Here is a 16,403-nt window from a genome sequence, read left to right as displayed (position 1 = left end):
AAACACCAGCCAATGAACCAGAAGGAAAGGTGATTTCAGTGGACATAGAAAGCATTATAGCAACCGCTGATTACATTGCAGTACATGCCCAAGACAGAGAAGGAAGAGCATGGAGGGCAGTGATAGCACTAGCAGAGGGATGTAGACTCACCCAGGTGTCAGATGAGGAGCTCTTCTCAGGAGAAAAGGAAGAAGGTGAAATGGTATTTATGATGAGTGTGGAAATATGGCTAAGGGTGACGTACAAACAAGTGGCACAGAAAATTGCTATGGCACTTGAGGCACCCACATCCACCCCAGTTCCCTTCTTTGAGGAGGATATGGCAAAAGTACCCGCATCGTTATGGACTACTAGCCCCTATGACGTGGGGTGCATAAAAAGCATAGGGGGAGTAAGAATAAAATTGAAAAAGGGTGCAATACTCCCCAGAGTGAAACAGTACCCACTATCAAAAGAGGCAGATGAGGGCATATATGAAACAATAACGGCCCTTATAAATAATGGCATTTTGGTCCCATCAGAATCACCATGCAACACAGCTGTATACCCAGTGCGCAAGGCTAAAGGGGGGTCTTGGCGCTTCATACAGGACCTCAGGCCTTTGAACAACATAGTGGAAGCAGAATACCCCATAGCAGCAAACCCGGCCACAATATTGTGCGGCATTCCAGCAGAGGCATCACGGTTTACAGTGATTGACCTTAAAAATGCCTTTTTCTCAATACCACTGCACCCAGACTCACAAGATCTGACAAGCTTCACTTACAGAAACACAAAGTGGAAACACACCAGATTGCCACAAGGGTACTGCGAGTCACCCTCAATATTCAACAGAGTAATACAGATGGATTTGGGTAACATTGAAGTGGAAAGCACAGTGTTGCAGTATGTTGACGACATAATAATTTGCAGCACAAACGAAAGAAGATGCAGAGAGGACTCATTAAAGATGCTGACGATATTGGCTGAAAAAGGTTACAAGGTAGACAAGGAAAAGTTACAGTACTGTCAGGAACAGGTACTTTACATTGGTCAGCTCATATCCCAATATGGAAGAAAGATTGCACCACAAAGAGCACAGGCCATTTCAAAAACGCCATTGCCACAAACAGTGAGAGAATTACAGCAGTTCCTGGGTCTGTGCAACTACTGCAGAGCATGGGTATTTGATTACAGTTCATACATAGGACCCCTACTTGAGGGGTTAAAAGAAGCTAACAAAGGGGAGAAAAACTTGGGGTGGACAATGGGAATGAAAGAGGCTTTTGATGAACTGAAAGTTGCAATATCAACCGCTCCGGTACTGGCCACCCCAGATTATGAACGACAATTGTTTATATTTTCACATTGCGACTCAGCAGTAATGAAAGCAGTGTTGGCTCAAAAAACAAGCATGGGCTACAAACCAGTAGCGTTTTACAGCGGCCACTTGGATCCTGTGATGTTAGGTCATTTCCCTTGCGAACAAGGTCTTGCCGCAGGTGCCTTTGCGGTAGAGAAAGCATCAGCAATCACCATGGGGTGCCCAACCACACTATTTGTGGAACATGCACTATTTGCAATATTGAACAAGCCTAAGTCCACACTAACCACGCAGAGGGCGTCAGGTTATGAGATAATTTTATCTAGAGCTGAACTATCGATTGTTAGATGCAGCACGGTCAACCCTGCAAGGTTTATAGCAGAAGCAATTCAGGAAGGAGACTATGCACACGATTGTACAAAGATTACTGAAATGTACTCATGTACTAGAAAGGTTGAAGAGAACGCACTAGACGGAGGTGAGCTCTTGTTCATTGATGGGTCATCAACAATTGACCAAAGTGATGGGATAAGAAGAACTGGGGCAGCAGTGGTAAAAATGACGGAGGTACCGGTGTGTGTGGCGATGAAATGCGTACAATTACCACAGCATTACTCTGCTCAAGCAGCTGAATTAGTTGCACTGATCTTGGCGTTGAAGGAAAGCTTTGACAAACGAGTGACCATATATTCCGACAGTGCATACGTCACATCTACTGTCCACTCAGGCTTGTCCAAATGGAGGAGAAGAGGGTTTAGGAGAGCTGACGGCACTCCAGTGCAACATGCTCTCTTATTGGCTGAACTAATTGAAGTAATAAATGACCCCCAAGAATTAGCCTTGGTCAAATGTACCGCACACACTAATGGAGAAGATCATATCTCAAAAGGGAATGCAGCAGCAGACGTACACGCGAAGTATGCTGCATATTTTGGCGAGATATGGAACCCCCCAGAGTCAGAGAGAGGGAGAGGGAGGGGAATAACTAAGGAGATGTTAATAAGAGAAGGGTACACCCATCTCCCAGCCACACAGATAATGGAGCTACAAGCGGCTGCACCAATGGCAGAAAAAGAAATATGGGTAAAAAGAGGATGTACAATGTCACCAACTGACGCACTATGGCGCCAGGGTAGCACTGGAAAGATGGTAATGCCACTAGCACTATTGAACACCGCCCTGAGCCAACTACACCACCCAGCCCACACAGGCAAGGAAGTCATTGCAGCACGAATTAGGGAAGATTGGTTCTGCCCCAAGTTAAATTCCCATGTGTCAAATTTTATCAGCAATTGTCTCACATGTCAACAGTTCACGGCCGGTCACACGCTGAAGGTGATAAAAGGTACTATACCCCGGCCAGAGGGACCCTTCCGACACATCCATATTGACTATGTTGATATGATCAACGTATGTCAAGGAAATAGGTATATGATTGTAGTTGTATGCCCATTCTCGAGGTGGATTGAGGCAGGGCCCTGCTCACACCCAGATGCATTCAGAGTAGCTAAATTCCTAGTGAGGGAGGTCTTCCCCAGGTGGGGAGTGTGCGAAATACTGCGGTCAGATAATGGCCCGCATTTCGCCAATGAAATGTTCCAGCACATCACATCCTTACTGAACATCAAGCATAAATTTGCATGTGCATATCACCCACAAGCCAACGGTATATGCGAACGCCTGAATGGCCTATTAAAGGAGGCAATTGCAAAAATACAGCAAACAACAAAGAAGAGTTGGCTGTATTGCCTTCCGCTAGCCCTATTTGAGCTAAGGAATAGACCAGGCTCCGACCACCACCTCACCCCTCACGAGGTGGTGACCGGACGTCAAATGCGCCTTCCTCTGACGCCAACATCAAGAGCATTTACTGACCATGAGAGCACTGCAACTGTCCTTGGTGATGAAATGTACCAATATGTGTCTTCTTTGATTACTAGTGTAGTGTTTGTGTCTCAACAGCTCGAGCGCACGCGGGGCGGGTCTAAGAGTGATCAACAAGAAAACGCGGATGAAGAATTGGAAAAGGGAAAACTGTGCAAAATTGCTAAAGGTGACCACGTACTACTCCGCAATTTCAACAGAAAGTGGAACAGCCCACGCTTCACTGGCCCCCACTTGGTAGAGGAAGTATCAACGAGAGCAGTAAAGCTACAGGACAAACGTGCCTGGAATCACCTACACGACGTAAAGATCTGCAAACTCCAGACCCGCCCTAGCGTCACCGACAGGGCCTTTGGAAGAACAGCAACAGCGTCACCAACGGAGGAAGGGACTTCTACCGCAGCTAACGGCCAAAGTGTCCCCATACCCTGCCACCCCCCTGATTCCCCAGAGACAACTACTGAAATAGAAAGGGGTAATTACCATACCGCCCACCCCATGGTCACACGATCAAAGAGTAAAGAGACCTCTACCAGTTGAGCCCCAAACCCTCTGCCCATCGACCCCCTACCCACTGCAGTAATAACCCAACTGAAGGACATTGTTTTGCACATACACATGTAAACACTTGAATGTTCTCTTTTTTTTTCTCTCGCACATGCAGGTACGGTGTATTATTGTACTGCTAAGAAAACAGATAACTAACAAAGTTCACTGCCCAGGAGTAGATGATACCCTCAGACAATAACTACCCTGAAGAATTATCACACCAATTTGTCTATTACATAAAAAGGCCAAAGTACCTGAAAAGGAGGAGGGTACGTGTCTATTACACAGCACTTCTCTTGGCCATAGAACAATCAATGCCCCACCTCCACCCATACTTGCCTGTCCTAAGAGATAGATCGCTTAGATTGGCGTGGGAACAGCTCTTCGCCTGGGCACTGAACGACTACTTGATAGGGAGAGCTTGAAAACAACAACTAACACTAATAACAAGCATATTGAGAATTTTCAGGCGGGCAACTTTAACGTCACAAGAATTAGCTGCCGGACTGCAGCAAGGTAAGAGCAAAATGCCGGTGAGACTAGCCTCTGTAATAAAGAGGATAGGGATTTTGATGATCACCGGGTTCTTGGCTGCCTCTGTATGGCAGAACAGTTATGCTATCAATATTTTTGCTGTACCCAAACCTAATATACCCCCACCCCCGGCTGCAACAGGTGTTACGTCAGGTGGTACTAGCAAAATTCCACACAAGGGAAATAGAGTTAAACGCAGCACATACTCAGACAATAAAGATATTGACAACTACATACAAAATTCAGCACACGTCTCGAACAACATGTGGCACCAACACATGACTCAAATAGGTAAACAAACAACAGAAGACAGCTGCTACGTCTGCTCATTGATCCCATACGCCATGAGCGCTTCCCGAACTTTCGTTGCCACGGAAATAGATGAAAAAACAGCACGATGTATAATATACCTGGCACTGTTCCAAACGAAAGGGAGATTTCAAGGGAACACGGTGCACCTGGTATGGAAAACACGAGACACATACCCGTACGAAAATAACTTCCTCAAGAGTTATTTGAGTTACCACAAGGCCAGTTTACATGCTGAAGCATTCAGATACATAACAAGTGGCCCTGAAAAAGGAGAAACAAAGAAAGTAACACTACAGTACCTACCATGTGATTGGTACGCCACTGAAGTTCCTGGTAAACAAGGATGTTGGGAAAGACCACTGATAATAATAACAGGGAAGGTGTACCTGGGTGACAAATGGGACACAGGAGTGGTTGGCAGCAACATGGTAATGAGAGAGGATACTACAACTATTGCTGAACACAACAACAGATGTTGGATGACTTGGGTCAAGTACGTACCCATGCTAACGTGGATAGAGAAGGATGAAGACCCAATAACGATACTGCCGATGACTGCACCTAAGGTATGCTACCAACATAAAGGAGAAGTGGACGTGGGATACAACACCAACTGTGCAAGCGTGACAGAGTTACCTGAGGGGGGAGCAGGAACAGCAGTAGTAATGGACCATTACTGGGCCTGTGGAGACAAGGCATACCACACACTGCCCCCTCTGTGGAATGGTATATGCACAATGGTACACGTTAATGTACCATCACTAGTGGTGCCCCAGAAACATGTGAATGTGGCGAACTTCCCCAAAATGGATGAAGGAAACAAGAGGAATAAGAGATCTGTACAGCTTCAGAAGGGGCCAGAGAACCAAAACAACGGCAACAACACTGTCTTGAATAGAAAGAAAAGACAAGGAGAACCTCTGACAGGAAATTACCTATGGGGAAGGTCGGAGACAGCACTCACTTCAATTCCGCCAGAACACAGACTATTCAGCAGAGCAGCAATGTTCTTCTCCTCAATAATACATCCGGGACTTCAGGCTTACGCAAACGCAAAATGGCTCCAGATAACTAGATGGGAACTAATGATGACAATTAACTCTACAGTAAATGGATTCAACGCAATAAAAGAGGAACTGCGAGCAGTGAGGATGGTAGCACTACAGAACAGATATGTACTGGACCTCCTCACAGCAATGGAAGGAGGGTTTGGCGCAAAGATAGGCCAATCATGCTCCACATTCATCCCTGCTAATGACGCTGACAATGGTACCCTGACAGAAGCAGTGTCACAATTGGCCCAGATGCACTCCAAAATGATGGATGAAAGTAAAGGTGTGAAAAAGGATGAGAGCTGGTTTTCGATGTTATGGTCATGGATGCCATCTTGGCTGTCAGATGGACTGAAGATTATAGTTGGATGCATTATTTTGGCTGGAGCTGCACTTATCATAATAAGATTTTGGAAGGCCCGGAAGGCACGCACCACAGACGAGATGATCGAAATGGTCGGTATGCACCCCTTGATGCCAGCAGATGACGGCCAACACACAGGCACAATCATAAAAGAGAGAGAGAGGTTGCGCAAACAGATAATCACCAACCACCTGGACCCACCATCTGTGAAGCTCGAAAACCCAAGAAACCCAAGGAGCTACATAGGGAAATGGGTATACTGCACACCTGGAGGAACCTGTGTATACATGTATTGGTCATTTGAAGACCATGTTAACCACTATGGGCATTTGGGAGGTGTAACTAAAATATGGAGAGTGAGAGGTGATAAGGAAAAGGATATGTTTGTGGTCGACAAGTCAACCAGAGGGGGGACTGAAGTGGGAAAAGTGAACAAAAGGCTCCCACCAATCCCCTCTCACCCCTGGCCTAGAGGATCACGGCCCAGACACCCGCCATGAGAGGAGTTTGCCCATCTACCAGACGACCAAATACCCTGGTACAGGAACATACGGATGTGCCCACTCGCGTGCCCACCAGCCTGCCCACCAGCCTGCCCTGCACATGCCGACACCTGCGGCATGGATGGACTCGACTGAACCATCCAGCACTAAATCAACACATCGTTAGAGATGCCATGACGACCTAGCCAACGGTCAGCACACCCGTGCAAACATGCACACTGGACACTCCCACAACCAATCCACACGAAGAACATACTCAGTGCTATGACGTAGGCGACGGACACACCCACGGACGTGCATCTTTATTATTTTTCACATAGGCTTTGCAAAATGCAGAAACGCAAGACGCATAATTAACTCATCTAAAAAGCTTGCTCACGCTCCATAATGAGAAATATAACGAAGACACGATACTGGGGATGAAGCAATATGATACCATAACCTAAAGAGCCTGTGTATCAAATGGCTCCACTTATGCACCAGACCCAAGTAGGCCGCAAGCAAAAGCTTCCATGAACATTGAAAGAGCAAGAGTTCGGTTGCTGACCCTGCAGAATGAGCCCGGCGAAAGCAGACAGTCAAGGGCACAACGTTGCAAACTCGCATACCGCAAGCCGACGCCAAGGTCACACCTGCAAATTAAGCCAGGCACACAGTGGGAAATGCAATATTAATTGTGCAGAATTCTGCCTCAACCACGGTCCCACCTCACGTGACCAAGCCGAACCTGATAGGGTGCCAAGCCCAGGAGGAGGAAGGCGTCTGGATCCCCCGTCTCAAGACACAGGCAGATACAATTAAGCGACTCAATGGACATCTGCGGCGGTGGGAGTAGTCGGCCTTCCAGCATATGAATAAATCCTCACATTGTCTGCACATACCCATAGTGAAACATTGTTGCAAATGACAGGTGCACCGCGAGCTGGGAACAGCGATGGTCCCAGACTGGGAGGCTCGCAGGTGGACCAATCAGAACATGGGGCCCTTATCACTGACGCCATTAACATTGACCAATCCTCAGGGGTCTTCATGTAACAATTTTTATGTATCAAATTGAAGGGACAACCCAAGTATACCACCTGACTGACCCTTAACCACTAACAACGTTCTCTATACGTATGCTATACTAACCCTACCACTCGGGGAACCAATCCAGAGTGGCGATAGGTTTTTTGCTAACTTTCCCAGGTGACGCAAGTAGCGCGTCATACTAAGGTAAAAAGGGCCTGCGAGCCCCACGATGAGGAGAGTGTGTCAGGACGGACGCGTACGATCCTTGACCCATCCCTGCCGTTTTGTTTAATAAACAGCAGAACCACCTTGGTTCTTGCGTGTGTCTCATACTCTATCTTTTTGGGATATACGGGAGGAGTTGGGGCCTCCCTGCCCGGAGGTCCGCGGACGGCCCAGCCGACCCCGGGAGAATTTCCCCCTGACACTTGTGTCTGTGCTGTGAGCAAGTGACCTGTGGAATGCCTGTGGAAAGGTGGATACAGAATGCTGGGTAAGTGTTGTTTGTCCTTTGAGTGTTCTGAGAATGTCAGTTGGAGGTGAGCTGCCTGGATGAGAGGGTGCCGGTGGATATCTCTGTATCTCTCTAACATAATGAACTTACCTTTGCACCTACAATCCGTATCCTGTATCAAAAACTTAAGTACAATAGTTACTTACTCACTCCAGGCTGCAGACTCATCATTGCAAGGAAATATCTTCCTTTAACAGTCATTTTACAGCTCTATCCCCCCATTGAAACCTGGCTCGTAGACTTACCGAGGCATTCTTCCATCCGGGGAGAGGTGCCTATTGAGTGCCACTGGCCGTTGTTAAAGGCAATACCCTGGAAATGGATACAGATGGCATTTCCGTGCCCAGTGTTTGTGGCCCTTAATGTCTGACTCCACTTCAGTCCCTATTGCTGGGAGAGTCAGACATATTTAATCTTCATTGGCCTTCCACTTCTGGGAAGCTGGACACTAGACTTGTGCAGACCTAGGCTGACAGTCCTACTGGTTACTATTATCAATGATGGCCATCTCTGGCAGAAGAATAGATTGGATGTTTCTCTTATCCCACCAGATAGAATTTTCTTAAGCCCTGTCCATCTTACGTTGTGGGAGCCAGTCTTGAAACCCTGAGGGTTAATCGAGGTGAGGGCAGAGCACACGGAGAGTACTTAGGCCATATTGATTGCACCACATGCATCCATACGCCAGATTGATTGGCTGCACGTGAACTAGCAAGAGAACCTCGCCTTCTGATGACTGTATTTGAGGGGGATCGGGATAAAGCCGTTCCCATGAGACTCTGGAGGTGGAAGAAGATTCTTTCTGCAGCAAAAGGGGTTCTTCGTGCTCCTGGAGTGTGTAGCAGTCTCTTCCTGACAGTTAGCTCATAGCAAAAGAGGCCTGTGCTTGACTGAATGCCTCCAGGTTGTGCTCTAGGCTCAGGCCTAGAGTGTGTGTATATTAGTATTGTTCTATCTAGCACTATAAATAGAGAGGGGTGAAACACCTGTAAGATACGTGCACAATGGGACAGCTTTATCTTAGTCCTCTGCCTTTATCCTTCTGAACCGTACACACCAGCCTATCAAAATGACACATTCTACTTATATCGACTTTGAAATTGATATCTGTAGCACTTAACATGTGATGCCCACTTCACAAGTGGGATTTGCCCTACAGAAACATATTGGAATAGATCAATGAACATGGAGCGTGGAGTGCAGTGTGGTCCCATGGTTTCTAAAAGCTGCCCTCTCACATCATCCCACCACCAGTTTCTGGAGGGTAGCTCAGGGGCAACGTGCTCTCCTTGGAAGCAAGACGGCTCGCCTTGGAAGCAAGACAACATGGAGCACCACAGGTTCGATCCCCAGGTCCGCGCTTAGAAACCTCTGGGTATTAAGCGTGTTCTAAATAACCTATCATATCATAAGCACCACGACTGTATAATTTATTCTCTTCCATCTTGAGCTCCCTTGCACCTTTTACCAAGTAGATCAGAACATACACCATGTCCACCCTGCGCTCCTCCAGCACAGCTATCTCCTAGTTGTCCTCCTAACTTGCATATCAGCCCCCCAGACGCTGTGGTAAAATCATGTTTCTCTACAGAAAGGCACTGAGTTTTCCTTATATAGAATCACAATGGGCCTCATTATGACCCTGGCGGTAAGGGGTTTACGCCAGCGTTAGCTGCGCCGACCCCTTACCGCCAATTACGAGGTCCCTTAGCGCCATGGAGGTTTTAACACCCGCTTTTAGCGGGTGTTAAAATCCATGGCGCTAAGGGACCATGGAGTTAATTACGCCACCGTAATTTACGGTGGCGTAATTAACGCCTTCCCCACTCCCATTATGCCCTATGGGGCAAAAATGGGAATGGGGAAGGGTAAATGGGGATTGGGGACTTACCGCCCCGCCTAGGTTGGAATGGGGCGGTAAGTCCGCCAACCACCATGGCGTAAACGTAGTTTACGCCATGGTGGTAAAGTCACGGCCCAGGCGGTAACTTACCGCCTGGGTCGTAATGAGGCCCAATGTCTTGTACGTTTATATATAGTCACACGATGGGCCGGCTATTTTACACAACAATCAGAAGTTCCGACCTCAACAAATCTAAGGTGGAGATTATTTGTGCAACCAATAACACATTGGATGAGCAGCCATGTAGAAATGAGGGATGGGGCAGAGAGTGGAGGAGGCACTTGAGAAGATCTTGTTGAATTTTCTCTCCTTCCCACATTAACAGTCTGGACATTTCTAGTAGCTGAGGGCGATAATAAAAAAGCATAAACACTGCCATGGCGGTATCTTGAAAACAAGATGGCGTCCCAATCCAGGACCACTTAAAACAAAAGTGCAATATCACAGTCACACTACAAGTCAGAATACCGCGAAGGGTTGGTGGATATGAACATTGGACTTCCCTGTCTCCCCTGCCCCAGAAGGTAGTATTTTAGGAACAATCATTCAGACGCTTTGCTGACGAAAGCCTGTGCTTGACTCGGCAGAGGGACTGAAACGCATTTCAACAACTCGCCCCTATCTGGACTTGATTGTAGGCCAAGCCCAGAGTGTACAAGGACAGCTGCATGCGTTATAGCCACAGTGCATTGTCATCATAATTGCTCTTTCTGTACGCCCTGAACAGACATACTCAAGGTTTCCTGTTACTGTTTTGTTTGCCATTCTTTGCATCACTTATTTTACAAATACAAAGTTTTCTTTAGGACATGTTATGCTGCCCCTCCAAACCCGCACCCTCTTTCCCCCTCGTCTTCAAATGTTCCTTGCACCACGTTCCTTTTTGCACAACATCTTCTGGCCCCCTGCTGCCAGGCTCCTGTACACCCCTTTCAATGGCAGCCACTCTTCCCTCGCCCCGCTTTCACGGCTGCACCCTGCTCCCCATTCCCTCTCTCCCATGTCACCCTCATTTTGCGCTGTCTGTTGTCGACTCCCACTCTCCCCTTCATCAGTAGTCGCTGAGCCTTTTCCTGGCATCTCTTCTATGCTGACTGGTTCCCACTGAACTCCCTAACCCTTTAGCCCAACCTCTGCCCTACCCCCTTACTAATCCCTGGCAAACACCGTGTTTTTTATCACCACTTGCATTTTAGTGACACAAATGCGCACAACTTTCTTTCGACAAATCTGTTTTTACAAAGGAAGGTTTATCCGTTTTCGACAATGACAGGCTTTCTTATCTTGACATTGACAACCCGACTGACCATGATATTGACACAGCAGTTCAATGGAACAATGAATGCATTGTAAATCTGCCTTTTCACACTAAACCAGATCACTCAGATTAGATACCGCATGGAAGGTCAGACTTCGATGGGTGTAGCTCAAGTGATACCATTCCTGAGCCAAACAAATAAACAATACTACACGATTAAATAAGGGTGGTCGTCGTGTTTCTTAAATGCCAGCATTTCAACAAAACTTAGGGGCACGTGGAATGAAACCATAGAGCACAGTGTACTGTACATTACATTACATTACATTCGCAGGTAATGACAGAAACTAATAGTAACATGTACACATCTTGCTAATCCAGTTTGTAAAAAGTACGGCCTTCAGACACCTTTAACCTCTACCTATTGATAAGTATGTTTCTTAGCTTACAAAATGGAATGTTGTAACTCGAGAATTCTGATAGCTAGGGGCAGCATTAGCTAAAGCAATAGTTAGGGCTTTTGTATAGTGACATTGTTTTCTATGTTGCCAGGTATTGCCACCACACGCACAGATCCAGTACCCGAATCCCATCAAACGGCCAAATGCCCAGGCACTCGCATATTAGGCCAGTTACTCCCATTAAATGCCCACTGAACTCCCATTATATGACAGCTATGGCCATAGATGATCAAGGTACTCTAATCATACGCAAGGTACACGCATCACACGCAAGGTATTGCTGGCAAGTATGCCATTGTCATGTGGAATATTAAGGAAATTCATGTTAGTCAATTCATCAGCCTTGGAAAGGTGAAGGCCCGAGTCGCCCTGCCAGGATTGAAAGCTGTGACCTCAGGTAGCACAAAGATGTGGGTCGGTGGTGAGCGCTTAACTCAATGTTCCATTCTGCAAGAAAGAACCGTGGGGCCAAATGACAGAAGCTTTGCACCGGTGCAAAGTTGCAAAGTTGCACGGTCTGAGCTCCATGGCAAAGTTTCCCCTAGTGCCAAACAAATGGAGGCCTAGTTAGAAAACCGTGCACCATGACAAGTGCAATTTTGCCTGATATTAGGACTAGGGCCAAATTCCCCTACCCGGGCATAGTTAACCCTAGTGCGACTACAATGACATATTAGCACTAGGGCAATCTTTACCCTCGTGCAAAAATGCATTGAAAGAATAGTTTTTGAGCAAGGGCAAACTTTGGCGTAGTTTGAATACCATACAAAATTGCACTTGCCATTGTGTAAATGTTTTCTGAAATGTCCCCAATGGTTTTGGCACAATGGCAAACTTTGTACTTGCAGCAGTGCAATGCTTGTGTAACCTGGCCCTTGGTCTCTATTTTCCAAAGCTTTTAAAGTCATTCAGCAACTCTGTGGCCCTCATTATAAGTTTGCCAGTCCGGAAATAAGGTGCTGGTAACAACGTGTACCCGCACCTTTCCGCACCTGCAAACTAAAAGTCTGCTGGTAGGGGCTGTGAACTACCGGCAGGCCTGACCTGCCAGTAGTTCACAGCCCCTACCAGTAGATACTTGATGCAATCACAGGCAACTGTTTTACAGGTGCCTGAGATTCAATTGAATTGATATTTTATTTATATCGCGCTCGTGCACAAGTGTTTCAGAGCGCGACAAGGCAAGGGAGGGGAACAAGGGAGAACAAAAACAACGATCTTACTAGGCACAGTGACATTGAGAATGCGCAAGTGCATGGGAGAGGGAGAGGGAAAGGGGAAAAGTGCATGGAAGGGGGGAGAAGTGGAAAGTGCGGAGCAAAGGAAAAACAGATAAATAATAAATGATAAAAAAATACAAATAAATAGATAATAAAGGCAACAAACAATGGTATTGCAGCCAGCAAGTGGCAAGTGGTGGGTTTAAGGCAGCAGACAGGGAAGGTCTGATAAGTGCAAGAAGGGAAAAGAAAAAAGGGGGGGGAATGTATGGGTACAGATACAGACCCCAGTGCAAGGCGTGTCCCGAGGGCAGCGTGGGTGGGTGGCAGGGTGAGCAGGTACCTGGGCCTGGAGGTCAGAGGGTGGCCAGGTGTACGGTGCCAAGAGAGAACAGATCAGCAGGGGAGAGCAGGGGTGAAGGCAGAAGCAAAGAGGAAAGTCTTGAGGTGCTTCCGGAACCGGAGATTGGTTCTCCTCAAGTTTCAGAGAGGCAGGGAGGCTGTTCCAGAGGGAGGCCCCAGCCGAAGACAGAGATCTACCCCTAGCTCATTTCTTTGAAAAACGACTGACCCTAGGGGAGTAAAAAGGTAGAGGAGCGAAGGGCTCAAGAGGGGAGGTATTTGCGGAGAGATAGCTAAAGGTATTTTGGACCCAGGACCCAGAAAGCCTTGTGGACAATACAGAGGGTTTTGAATTTAATCCTTGCATCCTTGCATCCACTGGGGGCCAATGTGGAGATTTCAGGGCTGGAGCGATACGATCCCAGGGCTTGAGACCAAGGACAAGTCTTGCAGTCCTTTTCTGGATTCGTTTCAAAAGGCAGAGAGAGATGCAGGTAGATTTAGAAAGAGGCTGTTACAATATTCTAACCTAGAGAGAACCAGGGTATGGGAGATAGTGAGCTTCTCGGGGAAGGAGAGGAAAGGCAGAGTGCCTCTGATGAGGTGAAGTGGGAAGTTAGTCTTTTTAGAGACGTCAGAGATGTGGGCAGAGAAGGAAAGTGTGCAGTCAAAGCTGACACCAAGGTGCTTGGCCTCGCAGGTGGGGGTAGGAGGAGGGCCAAGGGAGGCCGGCCAAGGAGTGAGGGGAAAGGAGGGTGAAGGTGTGCTGATGAGGAGGATCTCTGTCTTGCTGGCATTCAGACAATGATCTCTGGTGGCACACCAATCTTGAATGGCAGTTAGACAGTCAGAGATGAGAGACGGAGAGGAGGTGGCAGAGGGAAGCCGGAAAATGAGTTGAGTGTTGTCAGAATAGCACTTGAAATTTGAGCAGAAAATGGAAATGCAGTGGGCGAAAGTTGCCAGGTATTGGTTGAAATGCCAGGACTAGAGGTTCGACCCCTGGGGAACACCACAGGTAGAAAGAGAGATAGATGAATGGAAGGACCCAATTTGGACCTGGGAGGGTTGATCAGAGGGAAAAGAGGTCAGCCAAGCCAGAGCCTGATCAGTGATACCCTGGTTGTCACGGAGATGGTTGAGCAGGGTAGTATGGTTGACCATGTCAAAGGCAGAAGAGAGATCGAGTAGGATGAGGACAGAGGGAATATTTGAGCCAAGGCTGAAGAGCAGATCTTCCCGGATGTTCAGGAGAGCAGTTTCTATGCTTCTTGCAGCTCTAAAGCCAGACTGATGGACGTGGAGACAGCCAACAGAATCAGAAAGATGGTTAAGCTGAGAGATGGCCAGCTTTTCCAGAAGTTTGCCCAGAAAAGGAGTAATGAAAATTGGGCGATAGTTAGCCAGACAGGAAGGATCATCTGTCTGCATGGGAATGGGGAGTTACTGGCATCTCCACCAGCCCTAATATCCCAGTAACACCAGGATATCTGACAGCGGAGACGGTACAGTAATTCTCCCAGTATCCCGTCAGAATTACCAATGGGATACCGGGGGACTTTTAGTGAGCCTCATTATGTTTTGATTCTGGCCAGGGTAGACCAATTACATTATTATATTTGATCCACGTACAGAATTCGAGCATAGCAAAACCTACGAACAGAGGGAGAAACACTATATTCAATGTTACATACATTATGGCTCAAATTAATATAATTCAATCAGCCTCATTACGAGTTAGGCGGTAAGTGGTAAAATTGGCGGTAATTGAGTTACCGTCAATTTTATCACTACGTCAAATAATGAGTTTGTGTTTTGAATGGAGGATTTACCTTCAGCAAAACCCTGGAGGTAAATCTTCCCACTCAACGCCGAAAAATCAGCAGAAATGGCGGAATTACCGGGACCAATGAACTCAAAATAAATGGGGAAGTACACCGCCACCACCACTTGTAATCAGGTGGAAATTTTGCCTGATCAAGTGGCAGTAACAATAATTCCTCTGGGCTGTTTTTTGGAGGATTTACCTCTGATTTTCTGCCTAACTCGTAATGAGGCCTAATGTATTAACCCTGGACAGATAAACGCCTGAGTTGGCCCTGTCGGGAGGATTACAAAGGGGTTCCAAGTTATGGCCACCAGCTGCACAGGAATATCAGAGGCAAGTTCTTTACTCACTGAACCACCTTCCACGAGAGCCCCAAAGATTTTTTATTTTTTATTGCTGTGCGTGTGTGGGAGAGTGAGTGTGGGTTATGCGAGGGCTAAGGCAGCAGGGAAGCAGGGTGCTTAAGCCTGGCAAAGAAATCAATTCATTCATTGATACGTGTGTTTAAAGCAGGACAAGGTGGAACAGAGAGGAGTCTTCATTTGTGCTGAGTCAGTCCAGACACTCAATAATGCAGACCCCTTATCCGGTTGGCTGCTAGCTGTGTTAAAACAGGTATATGCGATTGGCCTAAAACCATTTGTAGCCCGATATCGAATGACCACATGGTTATGGTAAGTAATGACTTTAGTGCTTCCACCTGGAGAGAATGGAAAACCAATGCAAACAGTAATGAGGAGAAAGATGCTCTGACATAGATGCACATTTAAACCGTTTTAATAAACTGCGAAGTGATTTCAACAATGGAACAGTTTCATTAACTTGTATTCATGCCTTTCTATGTGTAGATGCATAGAAATACGCAATCAACCCCCAAACTCCCAGCCCCTTTAGCAGGGGCGTGGGAGAGGCAGAGCAGTATTGGGACTGTGTGCATGTCTGCAGTGCAGTGGATGGGATGGTGTGAGTGTAGAGCAGTGTGGGTGTGCAATGGGGTGGTGTGTATATGCTGTGCTTGGCGGGGTGGTGTGCAGTATGGAGGTGTGTATACACAGTGCTAGATGGCGTAGTTGTGCTTTAGAGGTGTACATGCTGTGCAGGGTGGTATGGGTGTGCAGTGTATTGAATTGGTGTATACACTGTACTGGGGTTGTTTGTGTGTGCATGTGTCTAGGGGCTTGTATTGGCTGGTGTTGGTGTTTGTGTATGTGTAGTGCTATGAACTCCCTGTGCAATTCTGGCATGTTTATTGCCAAAGTGCATTTGGGCAAAAGTGTTTCTGCTTCATGCCTTATAGTTGAAGAAGGTCATTAATGGTGAGCACATCTCAGAATACAGTTCCTATTATATTACATAATAGATAA

Source organism: Ambystoma mexicanum, chromosome 7q, assembly GCF_040938575.1.
Source record: "Ambystoma mexicanum isolate Mex_15411 chromosome 7q, UKY_AmexF1_1, whole genome shotgun sequence".
Taxonomy (NCBI): domain Eukaryota; kingdom Metazoa; phylum Chordata; class Amphibia; order Caudata; family Ambystomatidae; genus Ambystoma; species Ambystoma mexicanum.
Note: the sequence above shows the minus strand (reverse complement) of the source record.